This window comes from Anas platyrhynchos, chromosome 8 (assembly GCF_047663525.1).
Source record: "Anas platyrhynchos isolate ZD024472 breed Pekin duck chromosome 8, IASCAAS_PekinDuck_T2T, whole genome shotgun sequence".
NCBI lineage: Eukaryota > Metazoa > Chordata > Aves > Anseriformes > Anatidae > Anas > Anas platyrhynchos.
This window is the reverse complement of record NC_092594.1, coordinates 39,115,828-39,143,724: the sequence shown is the minus strand read 5'-3', so window position 1 is coordinate 39,143,724 and position 27,897 is coordinate 39,115,828. Positions and strand designations below refer to the sequence as shown.

The 27,897-nt window shown below is 45.3% G+C and overlaps 1 long non-coding RNA gene across 1 annotated transcript in view; it reads left to right on the top strand.

Moving 5' to 3' along the window:
* Positions 1-5,229: 5,229 nt before the first annotated feature.
* Positions 5,230-27,897, top strand: part of LOC110352670 (uncharacterized) — a 38,905-nt gene continuing 16,237 nt past the window's right edge. The window contains exon 1 of the long non-coding RNA XR_005267415.2: positions 5,230-5,477. This is a non-coding gene — a long non-coding RNA (uncharacterized lncRNA). The remainder of the gene's footprint in view (positions 5,478-27,897) is intronic.

Sequence of the window (27,897 nt, the reverse complement as noted above, 5' to 3'; positions counted from 1 at the left end):
GTTTCCAGGTCATGCAGATGGCAATGCTTCACTGGTGATGTGCATGCTCCAGCTGCGGGCAGGGCGCCTTGGCCACGTGTGCTGGGGTGGATACCGAGGGCCTCCCCACCCCATGGGAGCATCCTGCTGGAGTGCCCAGCCTGTGTCTGCACAGCTCTCCTCTGGCTCACCCAGCTGGTCTGCTTTGTATTCCACCTGCTGAGGTGCTCTGCCGAGGTGACACTGCTCCCCGGGGCCCCAGCCCTGCCCAGTGCTCCCCAGTGCTCCCAGCTCTCCACATTTTCCAGCAGGAGGGGCTCAGCTTTCACCGCTTGCTGATACTGATCCACTCTGCCCGCCTGTATCTATTTACCTGATTCTGGTTAGCCTATCTGATGGAAACCTGCAGATGTAAGTGTCCCAATGTTTATTTTTAAACTTAATTCTCCACAGAAGGATTTCTTATTAACGGGAGCACCTGGCCATGGAGGCATTGCTCATTCTTCTGAAATACAGATTGATGATGATCGCACTGCTTTTGCAGATGCTGCTGCGATGTTTATTCAAGTGATGTCTTCCATGCACCATGCATCATCTCTAGCTAGAAAACTGTATTACTCTTTAATAAATATTTTGCCTCTAATGTCTTGGTGTGAAAAGATTTATGCACTGATTGCTTCTTTCAGCCTATTTGTTTAAGGACCTGTTGTTTGCAGAGCCCCTGCAGAGCTGCACAGTGCCAAACACCCCGGGGTCTCCTCCAGCAGGCACCGCCAGCCCCTCCAGCCCTGTGCCCTGCAGGAGCCTCCACCAGTGACTTTGCTGGCCAGAAAGCACGTCCCTCATCGTACCTGAACGGCTGCCCCAAGCCAACAGGTCGCTTCTCACCCGTCTGAAACCAGACATCACACGTGAGTTTCACCACCGTACTGCCCCGCGGGCAGCAGGGCTGCAAACAGCTGCCGAGGAACACCCTCCTGTCCCAGGGCACGGCGCTCCCAGGGCTTATCCCCTGCACGCTAATTGTTATCAGGGTTTCAGCACCTTGTATTTGTTGATTTTACTGATTCAGAAACCTGTTTAGTGAAACTTCGCATACATTGCAAAAAGGGTTTAGCCTGAATAACGAGGGGAATTTGTTTTGGAGAGTGAGGCCCAAAGTGCAGCCAGACCATATCTATGAATGCCTTGCACATTTGACCATTTGATTTTATGAAGGTACACAAGATTCACTTCTGAAATGGCAGTCTTTACATTTCTTAATTAAATTGAATAAGCCGATGTATTTAGTTATTACAGAAACTTTCTAACATGTTAGTCTTTATTGTATCTTTATTTTTTTCAATAGCAGAACAGATACTTATTTCACACTATAATTAAATAGCAAACTCTACATTCTGTTAGAAAATAAGTGGAGGCTACACTTATGATACATGAAATATGAAAGAATTTATTATCCATATTTTTAAATGTACTGTCACATCTGTACAATTTTTAATCCTAACTAATGAACAAAGAACAGCAAAAAAAACCAACGTGGTACTCTGACTCAAAGGATCCCAGCAAAGAAAATAAATTCACCTTCTGTCTTTCGCTCATCTCTGCACGTGCTGTCGTGGCCTTGCAACAACCGCCTCACCTGCCTTCCCAGGACAGAGGCAGTGCACAGGGTGTGACACGGCCCCGTACATTGTGCTGCCACCAGCTCCCAGGCCACACGTGCTTCAGACACCTGCTGTGCTTCGGGAAGAGAAATCTCAGCCCTCAGCAGCCCAAACCACCATCCTGTCACCTGCGAACAGCATCAGGACCTGCACTGGCAGCCTGCTTGGACACGGGGTGCAGGGTTTGTGTGGGGTTGCACCTCCAGCAGCAGGCCCCAGCCTCCAGCTGCTGGGCTGGAGCCGGCTGGGCTGCACCTCCATGGCCCAGCTTGCAGCGCTCTTCCTCCTTAATTAGCTCTAATTGAAAGCAGCATCCACCTGGGGCTTCTGCGCTGTTACTGATGCTGGCTGTGTATCTGATGGTTAACTGCATTTGGGTGATAAATGCTGCATTTCAGCAAATAAAACAAATCTCTCTATCAGCCCAGCTATTATTGGCACTGACGCTTGTTTTTATGAGTCTCGGGAGTGATGTGGGAGTGAGACCAGCTCGGCCTGGGAAGTGGTCTGGGGAGAAAGAAGCCTACACCATGTCCACCCCCAGAGCCCCCTTCTATGTCTTTGTCATCCGGTAGGATTTATGTTCCCTGCCACACGCAAGCAGGCAAAAACTGCAGTCAGATTGATTTATTTGGGGAAATCTGCTCCCAATACTAAAGCAGACCTGAGTGCCATTTAGCCGGAAGGATGCCTGGAGATTCTGAGGTCCAGTCAAGTCAAAAGCCCAGAGCTTAAATACACCCACACGCCTGTTTGCTGCCAGGACTGGAGGGAGCTGGGTTCCCAAGCACCCAAAGCTCTGTAACGTCAGGACCTGCATCTCTCTGCAGCCCGTGGTCAGTGCGGGTCCCTGGGGCACACCGAGTCCTGGCGGGCACCGCGGGGCCTCTGGGGCTGGCGGCGAGGCACCAGCACCACGCAGGTGGGGGCCAGGGATGCCACAGCCACTCTGGCGAGGAAGGATGCCAGCCTGCTGGATTCCCCTGGCAGCTGCTGATGCCACTTCGGATCCGCTGGACAAAGCTGCTTCTGTTTTCCTACTACTGTAGATTTGTTTGTAGCCAAATGCAGTCACAGCCCAGGACACAGTAATTCACTGTCTGTGCTTTGAAAAACCTGGACAAACTTTAAGTGTCTACTGCTAAAAAGAAACTTTTATTTCAAAAAGCCCAGTATTAGTTTGATGATTATATCGCAAGATATTTTTGGGTACACTGTGAGTTAATTAGAGCTTCAGGTTTCATTTAGTGACCATCATAGTTAGTTAGTTAGTTAGTTAGTTTAGTTTCAGGTATAGAATAGTGTTTGTCAATGTAAAGTTAAACCAACTATGAACGATTAGGGATAATTTTTAGTTTGGATAACAAAGTACGACAGGCTTGATGAGAGCTCTAAACATGCAAGTAATCCCAGGTTAATGATCTCATTCCCATCTTTGGGTTAATCACATAGACAAATAGCAAGGCAAATCCTGGCATACTTATCTGCTCCTGAAGTAGCGGAGGAGATAGAGAGTTGGCTTCCCAGTAAGCCATGGCACAAAATAAAATATTTCATGGCGATGCTTTAAAGAAGTGCTTCCCTTTTGTTTGTTTGTTTGTTTGTTTTCATTCTTCGTATTTTACTGTAGATTAGGTATCTTACAAGATTTTTATATTATTTATTGTTTTGTAGGATGGAAATTAATTCACATATATTACTGCAAGGAAGTCCCCACTGGTAAAGCTCTTGCTAGGAAAAGGTTATTTGTAATGACCAAATTCGTCACTGTTTGGAATCTCATAAAGGTCACAATAGAAGGTTTTCACTTGTTTTAAATAAAATTCTGTATTTTAAAAAGAAATGAGCTTAACTTTCATTTCATAGAAATATCAAACCTGTTTGCACTGTAATTTACTTTTTGAGCTCTTGACATTTACCCAGCTGCCTGTCTTTGGAGAACAATCTCTTGATTTGGCTGGGAAGCTCTCACAAGAAAACTGTCAATTACAAATTACAGCATGATGCCATGCAAAGTGCCTGGCTCCTCCGTGCTTCAGAGCGACCCTGGAAAGCGACTTGGCCTGTCGTGTGCTTCCAAAGCTGAGCTGCTCTGCAACGTTTGCATTTGGTAAACAGGGAGTCCTCCTGGTACACTGTGCCTTCCTACTAATTAAATGTTACTCAGAGGAACAGAGGGAATGGGACAACAAGTTAATTTGTGTGGTCATCCTGCTCAGCATGTGAGGAAGGGAAAAAATGGTATATAAATGGGCAACAAGCCTGGGAGACCTCCACATTATGGTTCATCCAGGGAGGAGCAGTTTCTGAAGTCCTCCTGGTGCAGGAGGGGCATGCCTGGCAGGAACACCGGCACTGCCGTCTCCCTCAGCTGCCTCAGCTGCTGCCTGGGGAGTTGTCAACCCATCTAGAAAGTGTTGGTTTTTGTAGTAGACCCACAATGTAACATATTTTACACATTGTGTAGGTGAAGTTCAGTCCTCCGCAATTTGTCAGCCTTTCAGACCAACTGCTTGCTACTTTTCTTATCCAGGTGGTAGGGTAGAACTTAATGCCTTCCAGTGCAACCAGTGGGTTTACTGCGGATAAAGCGTTATTTCCTGGCCACCCTTCATTCAGGAGGATGCTCACAGCCCCTGAAGGGCCCCTGCTGCCTGTGCTCTCCATGGACACGGTGCTGGGGGGGACAGCGACAGCGCCTCACAGGGCACCACACTGCCGAGGAGGCCAGAGCCGCTCCACTTTGCTGTTGGAAGAGACTGCTCTTCATCTGCTAAATTATTTTTTTCCAGCAACCTGAGCATTTAAGTAATAGCCTTTCAAATTGCATATCAGGGTATTGGAGGTGCATGCATCAGGGCTCAAATCACATTATCGATATAGTAATATGCCCAGGGAGCAGAGTTATTCACGCTGAAGTCATTGCTGTGTTAGGGGTAACAGTATTTAAAAGTCTAGTGCTGGATTAAGAAAACAACTGAGTTAATAGGAGGCTTATTTAAACCATGCAAGCCAGCTGAGAGAATAGGATCAGTCCAATTAGTTCCAGAAATATATCTGTGTAATGTTTCCATCAGCTAACGAAGAAGATAGAAGCATTATGTCACTGCCATGCACGCTGGGTGCCTAAATAATGGTTATTTTCTCAGATACGTATTAGACAGTAACTACTGGCAGCTGCTAATTAACCCTTTCATGTGCCGACACACTTGACTTGCTCCTGCCCCTGCCCCTCTTCTGCACTGTTCCCCCAGGACGTGACCTGGTGCTGCCTGGGCAGCTCCCTGCCCGTCCTCCTCCTCCTCCCAGGAGCAAGGCTGCTTTCCCTAAGCTGCCACACCACAGGTTTGCTGCCTGCAAGACATCTCTTGGTCATTTGTCCCCCTGCCTGCCTTTCTTCACTTTGTTCCTGCCACCCTTTCTCCTGCAGAAGAGGAGCAGAGCCGTGAAACTCCACAGCTGCAGCAGCCAGGTGGGCTGCCCCGACACAGGCAGCGCACAGGTGGGGTGGGGTGGGGTGGGCTGTGCCCTGCTCTGCTCCTGTCTCTGCCTTCTTGTCCCACTGTGGGGAGAAGGTGCCCCTTGCACGAGGGAGTTTCCCCAGCCCCAGGTGCAGCACATCAGCTGTGGGGCCTGCCCGCATCCTAAAAGGAGGTGTGGGGAGTGCTGGTGCTTGGTTTGCTTCCTTTGCTACCTGGGCTCCAAGCAAAGAGTAAGCTGCAGGGCACTGGTCCTGGTAGAAGGTGTAATAAAGTGGGGTTTTGTGCTGGAGCAAAATGCAGATATAGAGAAGAAGAGTGTAAAATCATGAAACTTACCCTAAACGTCTGCAGGGTGAGTGTTTCTGTTATTTTTACATTGGCTGGGCTGGTCTAGGGTCTCAGTAGAATTCTAAATAATGAATAGTGTTAAAACTGCCTTTTCCTTGCTTGAAGGGAGCCTTTGGCAACACGCATGAATGGGAGATGTAAGTAAAATGAAAACTATTACCTCTTATTAAAAAAGGATAGGATTGAGGTTGTTTTAGAACATAATCACATTGTATAAATGTGTGAGGGTTGTACATGCTGTCTGAAACATTCTTCAGTTTGCTGGGAAGATTACAAGGTGTTGGAGTGCTTCTCTCTTGATTTAAACTGGTGGCATTGTGCAAAATGTACTGATTTGAATTTATGTGATATGTGGTCCAAAAGTCATAAAAGTGTGAGCTATAATCTCAGCGTAGTCATTGCAGTGACTAGTTTGTATTACTGTAGGCATGACTTTACTATCATAAAGGATAAATAACTAACATCAGGTAGATGTATTCGGAGAAAGTTTGGAATTGGGTGCCACGAGTGAATCCTCAGTCCTTGGTTCAGCTACCCATGGATTTCAGAACAAAGCAGTGCCAGTCTGTTGAGATTGAAGCATTGCACATGGATGGGTTTTCTAGTTATGCTTCTATTGCTTCAAGAGATTTTTTTCCTGTTCATTAATACAAGCAGAGTCCAGGCAGCTCTGAAGCATTCACACAGGAGCACCAGGCCCAAGGGGTGCTGTTGCTGGCAGTGGCTGCAGCCTGGTGCTGGTGGCACTGGGGCCGGTGCCTGGCCCTCTCATGAGGAGGGGGCTGCCCCCAGGACCCCTGGCTGCAGGTGCTGTGCCCCCCCGTGAGCTGCCTGCAGCCAGCCAGGGCTGCCTGCCCCTCGTGCTCCTGCCATGGTAGGTGGGCACAGCCTGGTGGCTGCAGCTGTGGCCTGCCCGGGGACAGAGACCAGACCTCCAGTGACAAAGCACACGAGGTACGCTGGCTATTAGTGAATTATTTACAGAAAGCATGGTGGCACTTCTGAGGAAGCATGTGTATTTGTAGCAAAAGCGTTTGTAGTCTCTGATTGCCATCAGACAAGTCTTTCTGTTTTGATACTTGGGGCTTACGGTCCTCTTCCTTTTTGTAACAGAAACAACGAGAGTGATTTCTGCCTTGTCCTTCTTTGCGAATGTGCTTCCTACTCAAACTGGTATTTGCAATCTTTGTGCAAAGATATTTTTCTCAGCTGAGCCTAATCCTCCCCACTTGACTTTTTGAAATGCCAGGCATCTCGGTGATTGAAGACAAAGAAGCTAAAGGTGCAGCAAGTGTTTCTAATGACTGCACTTTATCAGCCAGCAGAGATCGTTGCACAATGTGTGCTTAAAAATGCAGGGGGTAGCACACTGCTTAGCTGCACTTGGGTCCTGCTTTTCTAAATGCTTGAAACTGCATTGCAGAGGGATGCATCAACCTCCATCCAAGCCAGTGATGCAAATTGCCCTACTTATCAACCACAAGACTTCATGAATATAGCTATAAAAATAATAACAAAAAATGTCAGGAACTTGTTCTTCAGCAAGCTGGCTGAACAAACGAGCAATCTGTTTTCCACCTGGGATATATGATCTACATCTAAAGAGAGCTCGCAAAAATGTTTTGTACGTATATCTAATTAGCTTATTCTTTTCTCTGAAATGCTCTCATTTGGGATGGGAGAGATACACTTTGACAACTCATTTGCTGTTAGTTAAGTCCGTGCAGTCCTTCTGCAGATGGTGGAAGTGTGAAAGGGGAAAAGAGCACTTATTTGGCTGGAAGAGGGGATCCCTGGATAAAGGTTCATGGTATGGGAAGCTGGAGGAAAGCCTCTCCATGGTCTTTTTTTGCCTAATATCTATGAATGGTATTAAAGCCCTGTGAGGCTGGCAGCCAAATGTTCCCGCAAATTTTGGCAATGTTGATCTCTATTGTGAATCACTGGGTAGTTAGACAATCTCAGAATGAGAATTGTTGGTTAAAAATGTCTCCTTTTGATGTGTTTCTCCATAAACTTCACATCGTTGGCAAATGTGCACTACGTTGTTTGTTACAAAGACTATGAGGTGCTAGAAGATCATGAAGTTTGCTCTGAGAGAAAACATTGTTCATCTCTGGATCTAGGTAGTGAGAGTTGTTCGCTCCTGTTCCACGTGTATTCCCTGGGCTCCTGGCACCTGCTGTGCCCCTGAGAGGCTGCACGTCCGTCAGTTCTAATGTCACTGCCAGGTTTCTCCTCAAAGCCTGTAAGCACTCACCCGCAGGTTCTGCAGGTCAGTGCTGCAACTCAGTCTTTTTGTAAAACATTTTAAAAACAACTCTGAAACAAAGCTTGTTTGGATGAGACACAGGAGGAGTTTCTTTTCCAAATGATGTGATGAACATTGCCAACCTTGAACCTTCAGACACTTCAACTGCAGTAGGATAGAATGCCAACAATTAGTTGTTGGGGGTCATTACTAAAATGAATATGGTATCACTCGCAGGTTAACAAATAGAACTGATGGCCATTCTTTATCGAAGGCTCTAATTGAATAGAAACAGGGCAATTCTGTGTGACTCTTGCCTCAGAGGAAAACTTAGCCACGGTGGAAGTTCAAGTGCAGAACAGCATGAAAACATTTATCCTCAGCTTGTGGCAGTTGAAGATAAATATTTTATTTTTCATCCCTAGTTTCTTTCTCAAGTATTGCCATTGTAGAAGCTAGGAAAAACAAGCAAACAAACAAAAGGTATGGCACTTCTTGTGACTTGATGGTCGGCCCAAGTGCCCGGCCTCCACCAGTGCTGAGAGCTGGCTGCGGCACGGCATCCTTCATGTGGGGCCGCTGGTTTGTTCCAGGAAGCCAGGTCTGTTGAGATGGAGGTGACTCTTACTTGTGGGGAGACTGTTGACAAGTTGCTTCTAACTGCTTAAAGAATTTGTTTTTGTGACCTGTTAAGCATCATCTTGAATAAAAGGAAAGCTGTTTCTGGAAAAATGGGCCTGATGTTTTACAGCAAATATAACCCATGTTCACCTTGATTCTTGCCAGAAACAAAAACATGATAGCTACTCTCAGAGGAAAATAACACTTTCTTTTCCCATGAGATTGATCACTGTGCACAATATATTAGCAAAGAATATATATTAAGGAAGGGAGAACATGAACCAGAGCCCCTTGGTAGTTCCCAGTATTCAAAGCATTGGAGGAGCACAGCAAGTGTGTCACAAGCTTCAGCCGTGCTCTTCCCACAGGTCAGTTTAATCTGTTATGAAAGTATTGGTTTTTAATAAGACACAATGGATTGATATGGGACTTTCACATGTGGCGTGAATTTTTCCTCTCTAAATATATTCAAAAATCAGCTCTGTTTATCACCACCAAACTATACCTACCTACAAGGAATCGTGATAAACTACTTTTTAATGACATGCTTAATCTAATAATTGTAGGAACAAAGCTAATAAAAAGAACCTTTTGTTTTGAACAACACGGATTTAATATATTGGAAATTAAAGTTTGAACTTAATGGAGAAAGTAATTTAGATGTAAACAACTGGTCTGAGCCAAAAGCCTGGGGATTTGAATAGACCATCATACATCACAGCGAATGCTTCTAAAATCAGCTGGGTTGTCTGAATTCTTCACAGCAGTTCCCAACATGAACAAACCAATCTGCTCTGGACCGTGGAAGCAGAGTGCAGCCTTTCTAAGCTATGGCATGCCCTCTGCTCTTTGGGCTCTCACCCAATAAATTTTATAGGTTACTTCATTTAATCAGCATAATTAACATGAAATATGCACCGGTTTAGATGTTCATGACAAAACAAATATAATGTGCCACCGTATGTGTGGATCACTTTTAAATGGCCCATCAAGAGATAAGTATTAATGCATGGGAGGTTCAACTTCCCTCTCTCCCTTCAATGAAGTCTCCTTCCCAGTACAGTTTATTGGAGAGGGATATGGAGGAGAGCCCACTTTTTTTTTCTACAAAATAATAAAACAATAACAATCTTAAAAGGTCAATGTTCTGCACTTAATTACTGTGGGCTGGAATGAGGATCGCTCAGAGCTCGTTCTTGTGACATGCCAGTGCAGGCAGGGCTCCAGTCTGGGGTTATTGCTCTGCAACTGATGCTCCAGTGTCTCTGCATGTCCTGAAGGCACCACGGGCAGCTATACTGCCTTCCTGCAGCCTTCAGACCCTCAAATTTCAGGCAACAAAGGAGCCTGTGTTCAGTTGCTGGTCTTATGTGAGTGTGATGGGGTTAAAACTGAGGTTTCATCCTGGGCAGCTGCAGTAGGAAGCAGCTGTGGGTCTGCAGATCCCCACCGATGTCCTGAATCCCCAGTCTGCAAACACTGGAGGAGACCTGCGCCATGGCTGGAACTTGACCGAGGTTATTCAGGAACTCCTTGCTATCCATTCTGACAGTCCAGCTGTTTTTCAATCTGTGTATCTCATTATTTTGGAATGGGAAGCTTAGAACAAATTACATGGTAATTATAGCTCTGCTTAGCATCTACGTCTTTAGACTGTTGCACTCAGGAATAAGACTGTCAAAGCTATGTTAACAAATGAGAATGTGTCACAGAAAAAAGCTCTTCCTTGTATACATTTCATATACAATTTATATCTTCTAAGATATTTTGGCTAAGAAAATGATTCCTGCAGAATTTACCCTAAGGAAAAATATGTAAATATTTATGGTTGAAGTCAACAACGAAACATGTGAATGCCAGGGTAAGATGTGTGGTTTCAGTAAGTGCCATTGGCTGCTGTATGAATAGCCATCTTAAAGCCCCTTTAAAGAACGACTTCAGGAAGGAAGGTAGAAAGCATTACAATAACAGTTAAATGGGTTAAGCTGAGCTCGTGATCAACTGTGTATTATTTTCCTGGGTACATATGGTTAGAATTATGAGGTCAAGGGCAACTCATTTCTGGCATGATTGTGTTTCTTTGGTGTAAGGATTTTTTTCCCCCATCTAGTCAACTGGTTTCAAATTACAAAGAAATCTAGCAAAGAAGAATAGATGTGCATGGAAAATATCTTCAGCACAAGTTAAACCTTTATTGAAGTATGTAGATGCTGCTGTGAAGCACAGAACTGAAGGAGATCCTCAGCACTGCTCGTGCTTTGTGGTGTCCACAGTTCCTTCTGGCTGTGGCTGAGACCACAGGAGCCCCAGGCCAGATCCTCAAGCCTGGAAAGCTTTGTTTGTGGCTGGACAGCAATCAGCTCTGTGTTGTATTCAAGTGTGTTGCATGGGTATAAACCTGTCTGGGGGTTGGCAGAAGTCTGTTTTGGATAACTGATGTGCTGACTGGGGGAGTTCATTGGATCCTTTTTGCCATTCTCAGATACTTTCCTCCAGCCCGTACCACAGCTGGGACCGTGCCTGGAAGGTGCGAGGCAGACCAGAGGGAGGTCAGGGGAAGCTGTAGCAGCTCCCAGGTGTAATCCTGTAGCATCAGGCGTGCCTCTCACTGTGCTTGTTGTGATCTGAGAACAGCAAGGGGGGGCATACTGTGTGTGATTTGCGCACTCACGCAGGCCCTGCTAAACTGTAGCTCCTTCTCTTTGTATTGCTGTTTCACACACAAATTGCCATGTGAACTAGTTGTGCCTCTGCACATATCTTCAGCGCTGAATGATGGTGTACAATGAAAAAGGAGCAGTGTTACATAACAACTCTGAACTGGGAGACCTGCGATCAACTCAGACAGAGGCATTTCCCGTAGTAAGAAGGTAACAACGAGGTGGAGCGCTGTACCCATTACACATGGTAATGGGGAAGTTGTTTGCCAGTAGTCACAGAGACAGAACTGAGAAATGCAGATGTTGTGGGCCAGCTTGACTAAGCTCATTTCCAAAGCACTTTCTTAGCTGGATTGTGGACTTAAGATAAAGACTTTATTTTTAATGGGCACTGACAAAAAAGCGATGAAGGTGAAGATGGTCTGAATGTTTCATCTCCCATGGGGCTCAGAGCTAAGAATTAATGTGAAGATGGAAGCTGTCAATTGTTGTAAATTTTAATGGACTTTTCTGTCTTTTTTTTTTTTTTAAGGAGACAGATATATAATTCTTTCTTTTGAAAACTGATCCCTTGTCCAAGAATGGGTCTGGTCTTCTAAATTTCTGCTTACATTACACAGAAGACAATTGGATTATACGAGCTTAACAAAATAAAAATAAGTCATCTGATGTAGCCCTAAGGCACAATCAACCGTAACAAAGCTATTGTGAGAGACGTCTTAAATTCTAAATATTATACAAACTCCTTCAGTCCTCCATCTTCTTGCAGTTTATGCTAGCTACGTTTTTAGAGTACTTTGGAAAGGCATGTATATGGCTGGACATTTTCATTTATTTTTGCGTCTGTTTTTGTAAATATAAATGTGGTTTTATATCAAAGAAATAATTATCAATATTTTCTATGAATGCATACCTGCGCTATTCATCTCTGAGTTGGGGTAATTCCCACCACTGCTGCAGGAAGCAATTTCTGTTTCTCTGTTTATGGATTAGTATATAGCTTTCCAGGGGACTGTTTTTGTGTAAGTAGAATAAATACGTACAAATTGAGAGCTCTAAATATTTGAAAGACTAAAATATCTTCTCATTTTTTCAAGTAGTTTCTCTCAGTAAATGCATCGCTGGTGTGTGCACATCCTCCCTGTTAACTCTTGCTGTGTGAAGATCTCCGCTGGCACCGAGGTGGAGAAGGGTTAATGCCCCAGCACGCTGCCTGCATAATGCAGCCCAGAGCTCGCTTAGGAAATGTGCTGTTTGTTTTCCCCAAGATGAAGTAAGTGCTGCAAAAGGCTTTTATGGCTCAATCCCTAGCTCAGCAATCTCATCTTGCACTTTAATATTAGTTTACAAGCTGCAGGTAGTGAGTGTGTGCTGGAGGCAAAACAAACAGGTACTGCATTAGAACAGGTGGGAGTGAGCACGAGCTGAAACATCTAGAATCCACGCAGGGAAGGCTGCACCCAAGGTCTTCAGGGCTCCAAAACACATGTTATTGGTACAAAACCCTGTACCTTGAGTCTTTGGAAGCTCACCTGCTGCTGAGTGATGTAAAGAATGGGATTTCTGAGAGAAATTGCATCTTCCCTTTTATACAAAGTTAAAAGAAGGTTCCTATAAGTACTATTGCATGTGATCAAAACAGAAACTTATTCAAATCAATTCCATGGATAATTGCAGCAATCGTTCCTTACGTTGTTAGGCAGTGCTTTGCCCCCACACTAGCCATTAGGCGTAGCCCTCTCAGTGTCTAGGGAGGCAGATAACGCTTGCTCCCTTACGAATATCTTGCAGCTGCCAATCAAACAGATGTTTAGAAGGAAAATACAGTCTGAATTCAGTGCCCTGTGTTGCTGCGTGCGGCCCCAAAATGTCCCTGAGCAGAGCTGGCTGGTGAGAGCTGCCCCGGTTTGTGTTGGTGTTGCTGGGCACCGTGCAGAAGCAGGGTGCTGTGTGCCTGCCTCCTCACCTGGTGCACCCCGCGGGTTTGACACGGTCTGCTTAACTCATTAAAAGCTCGTTGCTTTCCATCAGTTTAAGGATGCAGTCATCTTTGAATACAGTGCAGAGAGAAGTAACGTACTGCTGGCTTGTTTTCCTGAGAGGTGTTGAAGTGCTTTTTGGGTACCAGGTAAATACGCTGTGCTTGGGCTCGTGCTCAATGCTGATCCCAGCTTGTACCTGCATTGCCAAGCTCGATGCTTGTAAAACAATATTCCAAACAGGAAATTTTTATTTATTGACATGTGTGCTCAAACACTTAGACGCACACAGGCGTCCCTTCAGGCTGCGGTGGGTCCCATGGACAGCCGGGAGCCATGCACTGATGCTTGTGGGGCAGTGCCGTGTGGGCTGGGAAGAGAGCAGCCCCGCCAGCGAGCCCTGGGCTCCAGCTCAGCCTGCCCGTGGGCATGGCCGGAGAGCTCTCCTTCCTGCAGGTGCATCGGTCCTGGTGCTTCTGCAGCTGCAGGGCACAGCAAGTTGGGGCTCACTGTGCCTGGTCCTGCTCCCCCTGGAGCTCTGCATCCACAGCCCTGAGCACCAGGCCTGCGGGAAAGTTTGAAATGTAACTGTGCCTCTATCAAATGATAAAACAAATTAAACCATAGAAAAACCAGCGTACGAAAGCAGTTTGCCTGATTCCACAGCCTTTGTTCGTAGATGGTTTTATTTAGATCTGCAAGTTAGTCTAAAGCGATAAAAGCAAAACACTTGCTGGATAAATCACAGCACCAGAGCTGGGACTGTGTGAACTCTCCAATTAAACTTGACAACTCCTTAAAAAATTTAATCCCACAGATGCAATATGACAATTCCCAAAGTGTAGAAGGAGTGTGGTATGTTATATTCAGCTGTTTCTTCGTAGGACTGCCGAGTCTGCATTGTGCTTAACAAGTAGAAGGTGGAGAAAATTCAGTTAACACATTGACACCATATGTGAAAGCCTGCTCATGTCACTAGGGTGTAAATTAAAATAATTTGGAACTTAAATGTTTACCAGTGGGCTTTATTCTCCTTCCATTTTCTAACTCAATAAAGACAGCATCAGCAAGATTCAGAAAGCCTTACAGGAACTGACAACTTCTCCAGTTACCAGAAGATTTCAAGGAAAGGGGGGGGGGGGGGAAACGGGAGGGGTTAGTTCTTACCTGCTACCTGACAACTGTCACTGTGCTTTAAATACTCCTTAATTTAGTTCAAGTGTTCAAATTAAACTTTCCAGTAGCTGTAGTTTGCTTTCTCCCCGGGTATTCAAGATGTTCAGCACTGTGATTAATTGGACAGGCATGGCTTCTTATATTTAGAGACCACTTGAAAGTGGAAGTGAGAAATGAATTCTGCCAGGAGGGTTCGGGCTGTTTTTATGAACAGAGCAGATCAGATGGATATGAAAACAACTTTCCAATTTACAGGAGCCCATCTCCTCGCTGGTTAGGCCAGCACTGCTGCTATGGCTGCTGCAGGGCCATGTCCCTCGTGTGCCCCCACGGTGGGTGGGTGGCGGCAGGGCTGAGCCCTTCTGGGCTGAGCAGCTGCTGGGGGAGAAACCGAAGGGGGCATGGAACAAAAAGTGGTTAAAAATGGGGAGGGAGTTTCCTATATTCAAGCATTATGAACGGGAAGGAATGCGGCTGTTTCTTTACAAAGGTTTGCCAGGCACCTGAGGCAGACCCCATAAGGAGTCAGCACGCTTCTGTGCTGAAACACAGCGACACCAGGGGCAGGGCAATGACCATACTTGGCTTTTTGGTTATTTTTAAATGAGCAAACTACTTAATCTGAAGTAAGATGATATATCACACCAAAAACATGCTCAACAGGCAAATGCACCTCAGTTTTTTTCCTTGCTATACCTGCTCTTGACACTCATCCCCTGACCTTGACTTCTGTAGATACCTCCCAGTTGCTGTGGAAGTACTGCTGGGTCTGGTATAAATGCTGTGGAGTTCAGCAAGCAGCACTGAAATCTGTGTTCAGATTAATGTTCAATTTATAGTTAGAAGTATGGTGAAATACCCGGAGTCCTAAGTCTTTTTCTTCCGCGTATTTATTTTCAATCTTTTTGGGGGTTAAATGATAAGGATATACTTGCCATGGAAAGTCAAGCATAGCAACCATGTGATGAAGTGAGACATAAAATAATTATGACTTTGCATATTTATGCAAGCTCAAAAACTGTTGCTGAACACTTATTGTAACTCGTCCTTCGTGCTTTCTGCAAACAGCTATTGCTCCATAAGGTGTGTGTAACTTGAAGAGCATCAGCTTGTCGATCCATCCCTGTGTAGTGTAATGGATGTAGCAATACTTCGCATAGCTTAGTAACCAGGGTGATTTGCATGTTTGGCATGGAGAAACTAACCTGGAGAACTTCTAAGGTATCCTAGGCTTAAAAAGATAAAACAAAAACAGTTTCCTGAGCCCGCCTCCTGCCTCCTTCCTGGCTCCTGCTCTCAGCTGGGGCTGTGGTGCGGATGAGCCAGATGTTGGCTGTGCTCAGCAGAGGTCATCTCTGCCTGCCCTACTTTCTGCGGGTCCGGCTCGCAGCACGCTCTGAAGCCAGGCATTAGGGCTCAGCCCTCGCGGGGCACTAATCCTCTTGTCGAGCACTGAGCGAGGCAGCAGCTGCTGCTGTTGCTTTCTGCGGCTGCCTGAAACCCTGCGTCCTGTGCTCGGGCAGACCTGAGGTTTGGGTTGGCATCAGTAACAGGGTGTGCGTCCCTAGCCAGCCCCTTGGCTGGAAATGGGGCCACGAAGTAATAAGTGACGTTAATCCGATGTTACTGTGGCATCTAAAAATGCTCTGAATTTTTACATGCTTACTGAATAATCACAAGAAGCGTGCTTTTGCAGTTGGCTGCTTATTGGTACTTGCTGGTGGCTCCTGGGGACGGGTGCTGGGGCAGGCGCTGGGGCACCGGCTGTGTCCCATGGGGATGGGGACAGGAGCAGGAGGCTTAACCCTGTTCTGCAGAGTGAGCTGCTACTGCACTTAAAGTGGTTTGCTGCTTTTCTGCTGCTTTTCGTCATGTTTTGTGGTATGTCAGAGCAGGGAATGCTGCAGAACTGACCTCCCCATGTGGCCAGGCTTCCACCCCGGAGCGTGTGTCCGTGCCCTGGCCAGGGTATGGGGCCGGCAGGGCACCCACCAGCCCTGAACGTGGGGCTGGTGTGGTTTGTGTGCTGAGGTAGCAATGGGTGGCAAAATGTTGGTGGCTGAGTTAATGCATGGCAAAGTCAGAAAAATGGAGGGGAGCAGAGAACTGAGGTAGGTACAACACGGTGATGGAGATCCTGCTCGTGTAATCCAATCCTTCCCAGTGCTTACTGGCTGTGTGGGGACCTCAGGCACTGGTGTGCGAATGTGACCATCTGAGAGCACTCCGGAGAGCCTGGCCCTAACTGGCAGCCCTGTCTGAGCACTGGGGGCCAGGGCAGGGAAACAAATGGGCTTTAAAGATCTTTATTTTTATTTTTCCCCTCATGGGTTTTTGCACGTGTACGCATCTTGTATCTTCTAAGGGTGCTACTCAATGCTTCTGTGGCAAATGCCACTGTACCCCATTTCAGACTTAAATTTAAATGTGAGGTTCCACACTGACCTTACTCCAAAATCCCTGTACATCTTCCCACGGCATGCTGAAGAGCAGGCTGACACATCCTGTATCACTGGGACATTTTTGTGTCTATACTCAGGGTGATTAATTGCTGTAACCTACACTTTTTAAATGCAAAAGCAATTAAATAAATCTTTTTATGTACACTCCTTTTCATATGAATCAATAGATGCTAAAGTGTCTCTAAAGCCTTATTTATCTTGCATTAAATCAACTATAATTGTAGAAACATTCCACAGCATCTGTGATCCGAGTGCTGCTGCCCCTTCAGCTGCTGTTCAGGTGCAAGGTTCCCATCTCACCCCTGTGGCAGCCGATTTTAATGAGCCTCCATCACAGACATGTAGCTGCTGTGGCTGTGCAAGCTGCCACTAGCCGGAAACCAGAAAATAGGCGAAGGGAAAGCCTGAATATGTGCTTTCCTCACTGCATGTTTTTAAACCTTGTTGACCGTAAATAGTTTTTTTTGGAGCGCTGAGCGAAGTTCTGAGCCTCGCCTCCAGCTGTGTCCCCGCTTACTGCCCGCACACCTCTCTCCTGGGCATGGGGAGGGCTGGCAGCTTTCCTGTGACCTGGACCTGCTGGGCTCCGGTGCCTTCTGTGAAACATCTGTACGTGGTGCTGGGCAAACCGTGGCTGTGGTGAGGCCAAAACCAGACATAGAACAAAACCCCCACCCCTGGTGGTATTAGAGCAGGAGGCTGGGTGCATCTTCTATTGAAGCTAACAGCACACAGCTGCCAGAGGTGCTGGAAAGGGCAGGTGTCTGTGCTCACAGGCTCTTCACCTCTCACAGTGCAGCAGCTGCTCTGAAAATACACAGATCCGTCTTGTCCACTGAAGACACGTGCACTGAAAAGCCCTGTTTACTGGGTAGGTTTTCTTAGAAATCTTTGCAAAAGATAAGGCATGCATTAGCTTTGACAGCAATAACCAGTATTGGAAGAAGAGATGAGCTCTGCGTAACTGTGCTAAGCCAGCATTGTGCCAGCTCGGTGTACTGGGCATTGGGGCAAAGACTGGGGAAGGGGAATGGTGCGGATGTTTGGTGAGCAGCGTGTGGGCACCGTGCCCGGGGCGCACCCCAGCCTCCTTGTTCCACCCTTTAATCACAGATGCTGTTGCCTTTCAGTCCTCCTGGTTCTTCCTTGTCCTCTGCCTTTGCTACTCCATAACACTCCTAGGATGGGTTTCATTAAGCACAAGGTGCTTTGCACCCTTAAAATCTGTTTATTTCTCAACTTTGGCATGTGAGCCAAACCCCTGCAGTAAAAACTGTGCTGTGCCTCTGGTCATGACCCGCAATTCTATGTAGAGTTGGTCAAAAAGGTACATGCTGTTCTGGCTGTCTCTGGGCCACGATCCAGGAAGCTGCAGACCTATATTTTGCTTCATCTTTGTCTTCTAATATGTTGGGAATTTCCTTCCTGAATAATTGGATTTAGGCCCTAGAAACAAAGCAGCCATGGCAGCATGGAGCTTAGCGAGCTCGCTCGTTTTGCTTTGCAGGCGGGCTGCTCAGATGGGATGTTTGCTTATACACGCAGACACCCCATGGTTTAGAGTTCACAAATATTACTCTTTAATATCATATGAGTTTTAGGGGAAAAATAATCTTAGATAGAAAATACATAGCATTACCTCACCTTAGCAGATGATTGCCTTCTTCATGTGACACCTGCAAATCCAAGCCTTGCCTTGTGGCTGTAGCAGGACACCTGGCTAGAAAAGGCTCAGGGCAGCTGCTGGATTTGCAGGATGAAGCTGGTACCTTTGAACTCAGCTTTTGCTCTACCAACTTGGTTGGCAGGAATGAGGCGTGCATTTTTTTAAACTTCTTGTGTTTAATTTTCTTAATATGGTGACTGCTTCAAGCAGTCTTCTGAGTTCTGGCATCTGAAACACACAATGAAGAGATACTAGGGGCATGGAGGTTTTCAAATAATGTCCATTATATAATTCTGGCATTGTATGCTACATGCTTATTTGTATTTCTTAATAATCCCTGTCTTCAGGTGTGTTCAGAAATTGTTGTACACAGTTTTATACAGATATTGCTAATAACTTCAAATGTTGTTAGCATTTTTGCAGCCCTGAAATGTATGAACTGTTATTTTCACACCTTTCCTGACATTCTTCTTTGAACTGATGAAGGCACGTGGGAAGCTCGGTGAATGAATTACACAACATCTCTAAACCTCGCGTAGGCTGACTCATCAAATGCTCAGTTTCTTTACTACATAAAACACTGCATCTCCATGAAAAAGTGAAGAACCAGCTCAGTCCAGCCCTGCCAGAAGGCCCAAGCAGCCTTTCTACTCAGCCAGTAAGAAGCCAGTACTTTGTGGTTAATAACTTATTCAGTTTTAATCCGTGTGAGGCTCTGGCTAGAGAAGCTCAGATGTCTCCAAGCATGGGCCCTGCTGAGGGTTACCCAGGGCTGGGCAGGTGAGGAGCTGGCCTGGCCACGGGTGCATATGGGGTGCATTTTCCCTTCGTGTCCAGAGGGAAACACCTGGGAAAAAGCTGTGGGAGGAGGGGAGTGGGCACTGCTGCTTGCTCCTTGAGGGATGTGTGGTCCTGGGCGCCTGCACGGCCACTCCTGGTGCCAACCAGAGCAGGAACATCGCCTCGGCACAGGGGTGAGGGTGCTGGCTGCCCCTTCCCAGGGCAGGACCTGTGCAAGGAGGGAAGGTGCTGGCTGCAAAAATCAGGCTGAAATATCAGTGCTGCTGCTGCAGAGCTGCACGAGCCTTCCTGCAGCTGATAGCCCACAGTAAACTCGCCTTGGTGCTCTGATGAAAAGTCCTTATATAAAGATAACTCTGCACACAGGATGCTTTGAAACAGCTCTTCCATGTTGCTATCGTGTTGCTTTGATAAATAATTCTTTGTTTTTAGGAAATTGTCTGATAGCTCGGTATCTCTAGCCTTTAAATCCTGCCAGAGTGGGCTGCAAATTCCCAGGCTTATTGGAAATGGGGTTAACACGCAAGACCCTGCCCAGAGCTTGAGTCCAGGAGTTGGTGGATTTACTCTGTGGCAGTAAAGCTGTGAGACAGAACAGTTTAGGAGCAATGTCAGAGAAAGAGGGCTGAGGTATAGCAATAAGAATGTCCTATGCAATTTTTCCATGTCTAATATGCGTGGAAGTGTGATAGGACCACAAATGATTTGGACATGACTTTTTAATACCAGGCTTATGCAATTTAGATCTTGAATTCAGCAGGCAAACCTAGGAGGTGTTGGTTTTCCTTGCAGTTTAAACTCTTAGGGGACTTCTGCTTTGCATTATCACATGCAATTGTGTACTTGAGGCAGCTGAGTCTCTTTGCACTCCCAAAATACAGCAAAAATCCTTCAAGACTGAAATTGGAACTGATAGAAATATCAATGGCTTAAAAAAACAGCTTATATGTCTGCACTTCTCTGTGCTAGATAATAAGTAGGCTCCTGGTAGCAGGAGAGGAATACATGAATATCATGTCTATATATGCTTTAAAAAAGCAGAACCAACAGAAAAGCCCTTTGGGTCTCTGCCTCTGATCTGAGCACACCTCGGCTGAGCTGCAGCTGCCTGGATTTCTCCAGTTCATCAGGGGTCCTGCAAAACCCCGCTGCATTTCAGCCCCCAGCCCTTCCTGTACGCAGAGATAAGCAGCCCCAGAGCAGGGTGCGTCTCTGCAGCGTTTGCTGAAACGCTAGGTTTGCCTGTATGTGGGGGACAGGATTTGTATCTGTGATCTTAACTTCATCTTCCCTGTTAATAACGATTCCCGTTTTCCTTTTCCCCATGTAGTAACACTTACCTGTGCTTATCACGCAGTCTGTGGTTGGGCAGGGTGAAGGGTGACAGGGCTGCTCTTCTGCTGGTCTGGCTCAGATGTAAAAAAAAAAAAAAAAAAAAGTATGCACACAATATATATATACATGTATTTAATGAAATATATATTTGTGTGGCTCACTTTATATTTAAAGTAGTGGAGAGGATTAAGACTTCTCCAGAAGTTATGATTTTTAGCCTGTAGACTCATCTGCACTGATGGTCATACTGTATTATCTTCTTGTAGCAATTTATGTAAATGTGACAAGATTCAAATTGTTGCCTTAGAGTGCCAGTATAATTTTACTGTATTTCCCTGATTGCACATTATGCTATGTTCTTCCAGAGAACTTTTGTTTTATCTCTTGAATGATAATTGATATCAGATATTCATATGTTGTTCATCATTTGTGTTTCTTCTTCAGATCTATCAGAGAGAAAAAGAGCATCTCCCTCCAAATTTGATGCTAAGAACGGAAAGCCTTTAACAGTTTGAAACATGCTAAATCACATTCTATGAAACAGATATTACTTATTTTTAAAACTAATTTTGAAAAATATGTTTATTTTTTCTGTTGATAGATCTTTGTTTTTTAAACTTACTTGCCAGCTTGCAGTATGTAGACGTTTCTCATGGATGAAAATTCCAGAGGATGCTCAGAGGATTTTACTGAAGTAGTCTTAAACACTCTTGTTGTAAGCTCATTTCAGATTATGAAAGTGAAAAAAACAAGTTAATCTTGCTGTGAAAGGGAAGTATTTTGCATTTTACTGAAATTATATGCAAGTCCCCTAACAGTGCAGGCAAATAACTGCTCAGGCATTTGCAGAATTGATTGTTTTCAGCTACTTTAGTTCCCAGCCAGGCGTCTGAGCTGCCGGTGGAAGTGGTTGCTGCCCTGCCAGGGGTGCAGGAGCTCGCACAGAGGGTCTCTGCACCCAGCCTCCTCCCCGCCAGCCTGGGCTCTGCAGCCCCAGCCTGCAGCCTGGCCTCCACACCCTGCTCGGCTCCTTTAGCCTGAGGATACGCAAACAAAAAACAATGTGTTTTTTTCACTCAAGTAATAGGAAGCTAACTTTCATGTATACAAACTGTTCTCAGGGTCTCAGGGGAAAAAAAAATATATTTTTTTTTTTGCATGGAAGTTGCATTTTCTTTCACTTTGGCTGTGGTAGGGAGATGCAGATTAGAGAGGGAGAATGCAGACCCGATTCATCCTGCGCTGGATTGCACCGAAGCCCCTACACTGATCTCCTTTGGCAGAGACAGCAGTGAGGTTTTCAGTGAAGGAGATGGCAGCAGTAAATCAGGGAGGATTGTCAGAATGCTAAACCAGTTCTGCGTTTGGTAAAATGGATCAAACTCCCTGTACCTGTTTTCAAGATGCTGTGCAGTGTTTTGGTACCTGTCATCTTCTGCTCCTCTCAGTCCCCTCACTGCTGGCACTTGTTGTGTTGGGTCCACCACTGGCTTTGTGTGTTCCCAGAGCACCTCCTTGCGCACCTCTGTGCTGTCTTGAATTGTGTTCTGGGGATGCTGTGCGGTCCTGTTGCCAGTGTCGTGCTTCCCAAGCAGTTATTGCTGCTGTTTTCCTGCCTACAGCAAAGCAGCAGATTGGATTTAAAATAGTTCATTTGGGATCTTTTGTTTGTTTACCATTATATATTTTTTCAACCACAGCTGAAGGCAGCACATGTAAGTGTAAGCAAGCTCTTTTGCCTGAGAACACGAAACTGTCTCACTGTCACCCCACCTCGCTGTGCCCCTCACTCCCAGCGGGCTGTCCTGGGGCTGGGCATGGTGCCTGTGCCTGTGCTCTTCTCCATACAGTGCTGCTCACCCCCAAATCCCTGGGCTTCTCCCTGCCATGGTTTTCTCCTCCACTCTCATGCTGCAGAATCTTGCTTTTCTGGTCTCTTAAAAAAAATCTTTGAATTCTCAGAGCAAATGTTTTCTTGTCTGCCGGTGTCCACTACAGTCATATTTCTGGTATCTCGTTACCCTGGCATGACTTCTGCTGCATCTCCAGGGAGCCTTTCCCTCTGCCCCTCACCTTTTCTCTCTAAGCAGAGTTTTTTCCCTCAAGTGCCAGCTGCCCATCTCCCACAGGGCTCACGGTGCCCACACCAGATCGGTGGGTCCTGCCCTAAAGGGGCTGCGAGGCTCACTGCCAACAGCCCAGCTCTGGAGGAACCCTGGCTGAGCAAAGCACGGGAGGAGTGTGGGGTGCCTTCTAAAAGTAGATACTAGTCATTGAACAAGCCCACAGATGAATCGATAGAAAACAAAAGTAGGTTTGTACTTGCCTATATATGGACCATTTACCAATTTTACTCTTAATCAATGTGGGAGGGACCATGAAAAAGATGGGGGTGGGAGGGATGGGGAACCAGGAGGACATAGCAGTAAATCAGCAGGAAAATAATTTACTCTTCTTAGAAACAGATTTTTAAAACTTTGGTTTTAAATCTTTTTCTTATTGAAAAAAAGTAAGCAGTATTTGATGCCTGTTACTCAAAATCTAGACTGGATGGAGGGCCATTCATAGACTTGCATTTTGTGTTTAAGATACTCCTGCTGCTGCCAACAATAAAAAATAAATTATAGACTCAACCAGCTGAAGGAATTTACTGGAGAGTAGATGTTTCCATGCTCTGTACGCATTCTCTGAGCTCAATTTTAAACACTGAGAGCAAACCAACAGCAAGCCAGCTCTGTTTTCTCCTGCAAACCCTTACTCCATATGAGTCACACTTGCTTTCCTTCTCCATTTTCTTCCCTTGTATAAAAACATATTTATTTACGTCTCATGTTTCTGTGATGGTTTCATAGGGCAGTGTTTAAACCTTGGAAGCTAATAGCTGAATGACGTAAAAAGATAAGTTACTCTCAGTTCTTCTATGCTGTAGAAAAGCAGGATGTCATCCACTGAAATGACTGTTCAAAGCTTTCACATATTTAAACGTCTTATTTTTCTTATCTAGCATGTTAATTTTGTGTGGCCAAGGTCACAACTTTTTTTATTGCAGATCTTTGTTTAGTCTATTTCTTGTTCATTTCAGGTCAGCAGCCACTCTCAGCATCTGTCAGTAGTTAGCTGGCTTTCTGAAGGCAGGTACTGTAAAAGCGCACTGCCATCTCTGTGTCTGGGTTCTGTGGTAGCTTGTGTGATTATTTACAGTGAAGTACTAAAATTAAGGTATAAATTAAGTGAAGCCACCTCCGAAGTCTGGAGGCTGATAGCAGTCCCAGAGCTGTCATAGCTGAGCGGGTCTGAGTAACCTCGCTGAGCTCAGCAGCAGCATTATTGCCTCTGTTTCAGCACTGTCCGGAGCGAGGGACACAGCAATTCCTTTCCAAAGAGATTTGGGCTCTTTCTTTCCCTAATTATAATAATTGAATAGTATTTAATTACAAGACTTTAAGTGAGTCTTGCTCCTTCCCATTAGCTGATTTATTTGAAATACCGCATGTTGTTTCCACCCACAGTGCCAGCGCAGTGGGCGCAGACCTGGCTCCCGAGGCTGGGTGTGCACCGGGAAGCTGCTGAGCAAACAGCAGTGCACAGGCAGTGCGGCTGCACGTGGTAATGCTCAGCATTCATTATGCAGCCTCTCACGTGCGGCATCCTGAGGCTTCTTACCTTTTCCGTTTGTGCCTGAGCTATATTCAGTAATTCTACAAGAGTCTGCAGTTGTAAACAGTATTTTGAGTCTTATATTCAAATATATGCATTTAAGCACGTAAACATCCTCACCGTCAGCTGCGTGCTAAGAAATAGTATCAAATTTCTCTCCTTAGACGCTTGGTGCCAATGTGCTTGCAAACTTCAGAACCGAAGACACGTTCCTTTTGTAGAAACCCCCCTCAGAGTTGGGAACTGTTTCTCTGCCTGCAGCCTCCTGCCACTGTGCAAGGAGGAAATCCAGAACCTGTCCCTTGCTGGCATGCGGCTTTTTTGTGGAGAAAAGCCACCCTTGCTTTTATTAATTGGGGTCAGTAGGCTCCATCTGAGTGCTGCCGAGTGGTCACTGCCATCCCCTCACATCAGGGCCAGCTCCTCCAGGGCCCAACCCACCCGAGGCCTTCCCCCTGCTGTGGGAGGCCATGGCTGGCTCCAGGGGCAGGGGGCGCAGGCTGTGTCCAGGGGCTGTCACCCCCACGGCACTTCTCCAGCCACGTCCCTGTGGCAGTCTCTGGGGGTGAAGCTGTGTGGAAGCTTCTCCTGAATATGCCAAGGCCAAGCCTGACAAAGCTTCACATTCGTGGATGGTGCTCCATCTTGTAAGTACCTTCTGGTGCTATGGGGTTAACGTGTGCCTTTCTGAACCTCCTTACCAGAGAAATTCCTAGGTAAACGTGTGAGTGAGGGCACCCTACAGGACTCAGAGCACTTGTTGCTTCAAGGCTGAATGCCCTTTAGAAGCCCCCTCCGCACACACACACACTGTTTGATGTCAGTACCTCTCCTCAGAGGTTCCTCACCATGTTGGCCCTTTCCCCCTTAACTGTGGCCGCCACTAAGAATCACATCCTCCTCTGTGAGAGGTATCGCATGCTGCTTGTCGTTCCCCTTGTGCGTGTTGCTTCTTTTGGGGTTGGAGATTGTGAATAACAGGGAAAGAATTATGCATTAAAGCGCAGGTACAATTTCTGTTTCCCACCTGAAGGAGTAGGGTTTTTTTCAGCACTCACTAAATTTTGGGAAGATAAGGCTGAAGTGCCTTGTGAAGACTCAGAAGGATCTGAGGATTTTCACTAACACTCCTAGGATTAATAGCTTAAATGATGGAGTTGGGGCCATTGATGGAGACAATTTTCCATGTAGTCTGTTCAAATTCTCTGAAGGAAGCCTGAGATGGACAATTTCACTTTTACATCTCACTGGTTAATTGGTTGCTCTTTCTTAAAAATTTACAGTGCAGAGTTACTGTAACTCGCTTGCTACCAAGGATTCACAAGTTCAGTGTTTTCAATTCTTCTTTTATACACACTGCGCCTCTGCTGTTGTTTTGCTGCTGCTGGTGGAGGTCCCCGTTCTCCAAGATGAGTGAATACCCAAGTGTTAGTGGTTGAACTCCGATGACCTTTTTTGTGGTTTGCTTGTGTGCATGTGTGTACGTTCAGTAGAGAAATGGAGTCCGTATTGATTTCCCCCCAGCACTCCCACTGTAAAACCAAAGGATGGAGGCAGTCTTTGCAGCAGCCCTGGCAGTGCTGAAGCCAGTGTTTCTGGGTGAATTCCCGTGCCAGCCCACTGTGGGGCTTCATCCCAGCTGGGACCCAGCTTCAGATGGGTACACTGGTAAATTTGGAAGCGTGCTACTGAGCTATGCCTTTCTCTTCCTTATGAAAAATGATCAGAAGTCTCTTTCAATATCCATATTTAAGATGATTTCATCACATATATTTAGAAATCTAAATATATGAAAATCAGTATATCAAAGATTAGAAAACTCGTGCATGGAAGACTGCAAGAAAAAGGGGACATTCTGATTTTTCAAGTCTAGTTCAATTAAAGTTCATAAAAGTGGGAAGGAGCTAAAAGATAAATGTCATAGGAAAAGTGAAACTATGTTCAGGATTTTAAATGATCAAAGCACTCTCTTGAACAGTCAGTTGTCAAATTCTGGTGCCGTGTCAGAGCTCTTTGTGCCAGTCCTGAAGTAAAAACAAAATATTGGTGATGTTCTGAGATATGAGCAAAATCATTCTTTGCTTTGGGCAAATATAGGAGGTAGAAACATTGCTGCTTATTAGGAGATTTCCCCCCTTAAAATATGTATTTTAACTGTCTAGATATAGTGTTCATTACTGCAGGCAAAATGAAATCTACACATATTGAATTGCCTCTGGCTAGCAAATATATTTCTGGGGTACACAATGTTTTAAGCAGGTAGCACAGAACAAGGCTGCAAGCCAATCTGTCTATAACTAATGGAGTATTCACAGCATACTTATAGCAAAATAATTTTAAAAGAAAAGTCACCTGCCAGTCACTAACAAGCATGCAGATAAACTTTAAAAAAGTGATTTCTATAGAATGATTTACAGTGGAAGCACAAATAAAAATCAAATCTAGCTTATTAAAAATATCTCTAGTCCATGCATCCAGTTACTAAAACATTCATCAATTCAGTATGTTTTTAATAAGGCAGAAGATTTGATGACTAAAAACTGTGGTTTGTGAAGAGTTTTAGTTTTAGCTGACCCAGACTCTTCATCTGAATTTGGTCAAGGCAAGTGTTTAGTCTCATTGCACCATCCGTAGAGTGGGCTTGGTGAGAAACGCTTCTCCTCTGTGAAGGGCTTTAGATTTTCACATGATTAGTGTTAACAAATACACCTGTGTTTGCAGGCCTAGCCTTCAATAATGGCTTCTTTCACACTTCCCAAGGACTTTCTTTGAAATCTACTGCACAGTTTGGCACAATAGAGACAAATCTTGCTGTAGTGTGTGGTCCTTTCAAAAGTACAAATCTTCATCCATTGTTGCATCTCTATTTTTACTCCTTGTATTAGTCAGCATCTCTCTGTGCCAGAAATGCAGTTGTAAATCCTGGTAACTTCAGAAAAGTGTCTTCTGTTTTGCTTGCGTGTGACATAAGCCTGACTAGATCATGCCTAAATATTATTGGTAAGAATGACCCCAATAAATATAAAGGATATTTCTTAACCCATATAGGTTAGAAGATTAAGTGGGAGAAAAGGGAGTGAGTGAGAGGTATGTGCTACCACTTGTGAAGGCATCTCCATTCTCTGATGTTCAGAATTGTAAGCTCAGCTCATGGTTCCTGTTCTCAGGTGATCTTGTAGAAACATTTGAAATATTTTCATAAATATTTAACATAATAGGTGTTAGCTGGGCATAACACGGAGGAAACCATTGATTACTTCAGTCTCAATGGGGCTGCATTGAATGTCCAGACCAAGCCTTCAAGTGACAGAAGTCTTGTCCTCTAACAAATTTCTTACGATCAACGGGGACAAAAATCCAAATTAAATGAAAACATCTAGATCCACAGATGCTGAAGCCCAACTATTCTCCTATTTTTCCCTGACAACTTTTGATATCCTTATCCCTTTTGACTTCTCACTTATTCCAGATGGAAAGCAGAGTTTATAAGAGAATCCAGCTGTGGATGTTCCTCTGTGAGTGGCTCATTCTTTGAAGAGGAGCTGAATGTGCTCCTGTAGCTCACCCCAAGCATGTTCCTGAATGATCACCCACAGCTGCACTGAGGGCAGCTCTGTTTCCTGAGAGTATTTGCTGAATGTGCTAAGGCACTGAAATAATAAGAACATATATTAGCCACACAGAGGTTATCTTGCTAGTCATAGTCATCATGAACACTCCAAAATACTTTCTTGGGCTTGAAAGGCATTATTGCTGCCATCAGTTATCCGGCTGCATGAAGGCAGTTGAAAAATGAGCACACTTCTGTTCATTTTA